This window comes from Wolffia australiana, chromosome 10 (assembly GCF_029677425.1).
Source record: "Wolffia australiana isolate 7733 chromosome 10, ASM2967742v1".
In the NCBI taxonomy this organism is placed as follows: domain Eukaryota; kingdom Viridiplantae; phylum Streptophyta; class Magnoliopsida; order Alismatales; family Araceae; genus Wolffia; species Wolffia australiana.
This window is the reverse complement of record NC_135844.1, coordinates 1,844,745-1,848,450: the sequence shown is the minus strand read 5'-3', so window position 1 is coordinate 1,848,450 and position 3,706 is coordinate 1,844,745. Positions and strand designations below refer to the sequence as shown.

Below are 3,706 nucleotides of genomic sequence, written 5' to 3'. Positions count from 1 at the left end.
CTGATCTAGAGTTATAACCATGAGAAAATCATATTCTGGAACAAAAACTGTGAAGAGGCCCGTCATCCCGAATTATAAGTTATGATTCATTTAAAAGTAACTCTTAATGTATATCAAAGAGTTTTGAAGTACCCCATCACAGAAGACAGTTCTATAATCTTTTGTTTAAATGATCACAACTAGAAGAAACAATCTGTAGGAGGCTAGGATGTCACCATCTGGACAGGAGATATGATGGGGTAAATGTGGGTAGCGTATGACAACCAAACCTTTTGCCATGCATCCATTTATAACGCGTGCCCCTCAGAGCTTATTATATGAATAAGGTAATTATCTTGAGGAGATTGTGTAAATAAATATTATTACTTGGTTTTGTTGGAGCGTCCTGCAAGCATTAATGTCTTTTGGTCGGTGCCTGCTCACCTGCGTTGGACTGTAGCCGATGAAACTATATCCGTCCCAAAGAGGATAAGAAGATGTCAGTATCGCGAAACACCGAATCTTGAAGTCATGCTGCGGTCACAGTGACGCACATAAGGGGACGAAAAAAAATTATACACGACTTCCTTGCCCATATCCTTCACATAGATGAATACTCAATCCGACGACTATATCCCTGATCCTAAACGAGATATATGCTCAGAGCTGTGTTCTTTTAACGGTGCAGCAGACCGAAAGGGTATGGCAGGGGTCTGGGTCTTCAAGGATGGTGTGGCAAGGCCGGTGCAGGGCCCAAAAGAGCCCGGGCGAAGAACGGTGCTCGTTTATTCACCGACGAATGAGGTGATCACTTCACACGAGATGCTCGAAGAGAAGCTTAACATCCTTGGTTGGGTACCATATCCCCTAAACGATCCAGACGTTATCCAGTTCCACCGAAGCGCTTCCTCCGTCCTGCTCATTTCCTTGCCCCGTGAGTTCTCCAAGATCAGGTCCATGCACATGTACGACATCGCCGTCAAGACTCGTAATGTTTTTCTTGTGAGAGCTGTCTAGATATCTTGCGTTGACCGTGTCTTCTCTGGTATGATCTGCACAAGGAATATTGTTTTCAAATGATAATCTCTCTCCAACCTCTCTTCTCTCGGCTCACCCTCGGGAGGTGGCGTTTAATTTCTTCTCCCGTTTCTTCTCTTTCAGGCCCCCATCCCATGGTGCCTTTCTGTCTGCTTATTCAATCGGGAATCAGGCAACCTCGTTACCTATTTATAATAATCCACGTATAAACTGATTTACCATTTATTTGTTCATACGTTTTTACCTACGCGTTTTATTTGTTTGTTACTCATTGCGTCCATCTTTATCACTCCGTATTTATATTCCTATCCGTATATATATTTTTTACCCATTTATCAGTCAATATATCGACCGAACAACTATATTTCTTGGTTTTTTTTCCGTTAACCTATACTTTGCAACTCTAATTCTATACATCTAAGAAGTTAACTAGTTCGCAATCTCCATCTGCATCTCTTTTCATCTATTTATGAATCCGTCTACTAATTTATATATATTTCTAGAAATAAGTCATTCTATTTCGTTGGAACTTTGGTCAATATCTGCAGTTATCTGTGGTTTCGGTTTCTTGGTCGTCCGATGTTCTCTGGTTTTTTGTTTTTATGGTCTATCTGTACCGTATGTCTGTACCATGCTTAATACCTATTAATCTATCTATTCCATCTTATATACCCGAAGTCCAACTGATGTAATTTTCTAAGCCACCAGTTATGGCTCGACCTAGCGAGGCTATTTACACGCAACTAACTTCGCCACAACGACTCTCATATACTGTGCCCCACACGCCCAGTAAGAAGGAACGCGAAATATGCTCAACTTTTATGTTAAGAGGCGAGTGGCCAGTATTAAACTCTGATTCGGGAGAAACTCATAATCTCTACCATCTGCAAACTTTCTGGACATATATAACTTACTTTATCGATGTCTTTTAACCAATATATCTACCCATCCACCTATTATTCAATCCGCCTGTAATTTTTTATGATTAAATATCATCGATTTATGGACGTCATGATACCTTTTTTGTGCCCACTTCGAGAAGAATTTAATGATAGGCATTCAACTTGGGGCTACTTCAACTATGCTCTTTCTTGTCTGTTATGAACCACCCTTGACGTGCTGCGGGCTTCCCTAGGTCATCCGGTCAGGCTATTTAAATTGCAGATAAGGTCCTTTTGTTAGATCCATTCGGCTCTAGCCTGAAATATAGAGTTTTACTGTAACGATGTTGTATTATTTCTTCTTTCTGATGTAACTCTAGAGTTATCCTAAAGTAATGGGGAAATCTAAAGTTATTTGTGTGGCTCAAAGAATGGGCGACGGTATAAATCATGAAGTAGGAGTTTTGTACATAACCAGATTAGAGTGGACTCATCACCGTCCTGAAAATCGCCGGAATTTTGGTTCCCATTTATTCGTATTTGAAGGAAATAACCCTAGTCCAGAAACCATCAGTTTGTTTTAATCCTGTAGTGATCCCAAACGCGGTTTCTCTTTTCTGAGTCACAAATTCTATTGTTTCTATCTATAATACATCCTTTCTTTTCAGTGTTATTATCAGGTGTCCTTTTTCAACAGTTGTCTTCTCTCTCTCCTTCATTTTCCTTGTCTCTCTCATTGTGATCTTCTTCATCATTCACGACACCTACCTGGCGTTATGAAAGCTCTAGAGCGTGTGCCCATTAATTGGTACGTACATGTATTTTGGAAAAAGCAGAAAGTACAACATAATTTGTTCTTTTAATTTGATGTCCTGGTTACCTCAGATAAATGGGAAGAATTTTAAGGGGCCATGGCCCTCTAACATTTGTGACGTAGTAAAGAAAGGATTTCCTCGTTAGTTATTGGGCATGGGAAGTATTATGAACTTCTTATCCAGAGTCATTATCAATATCCATTTGGCGCTGATACGGTTCACAGCTCACGAAGGTTAGCACAGATTTCCCATAACAGTAAAGGTTTGTGTCGACGAGTCTCAAAACTCTACATTCTCTGTCAGCCAAGTCAGCAAGCAGACTGATGTGGACCGATAGGAGATTAGACGGTCAGGATTCAATATAGGATTACAGATAGATTGTATCCAACCTATACGGTCAGAATTACTCATAGATAGGATTATTCCAGACGGTCAGGATTACACGGAAATGGGATCGAATCCAATGGTTCTCTTTCCTCTTGATATAGCCGTCAAGTTCGCAATAACAGCTAGGATTAAAACGTAGATAACTAACAATTATACAGTAACATAAAATACAAACTCACATGTATCGATTCGCTTATGGGTCGAATAAACAATCTAAACCGTATATTCTCTCTCTCTCTCTCTCTCTCTCTCTCTCTCTCTCTCTCTCTCTCTCTCTCTCTCTCTCTCTCTCTTCTGTCTCTCTCCTTCTCATCTTTCCCCTTCTTGCCCTTCTTGTTCCAACGATTCTTGCTTGTCTTTCTTCTCCGAGCACAGATTTAACAGTTTTCTCCTAGTCTTATCCCCTCTTGAAATTCCTACTCAATAAGCGGTTGGCTTTCATGTTTAATAAAATATCGGGCTTTTGCTGGGGTTGTCCATGGCTTTACATCTTGGCCAGTTGTTTTTGAACCTAGTATTGTACTTTTATGGAACTTCGTTCTTGTTAAGTATGGGGCTTTATGATTTTATTGGCGTTTCACCGTTTCTTAAACGTTCTAATTGATG

General features: G+C 40.1%; 1 long non-coding RNA gene across 1 annotated transcript; it reads left to right on the top strand.

Annotated features, from left to right (window-relative positions):
* Positions 1–600: 600 nt before the first annotated feature.
* Positions 601–2,290, top strand: LOC144708761 (uncharacterized). Its single transcript, XR_013582853.1, has 2 exons — positions 601–1,024; positions 1,141–2,290. It is a non-coding gene; the product is annotated as an uncharacterized LOC144708761 (long non-coding RNA).
* The last annotated feature ends 1,416 nt before the right edge of the window (positions 2,291–3,706 follow it).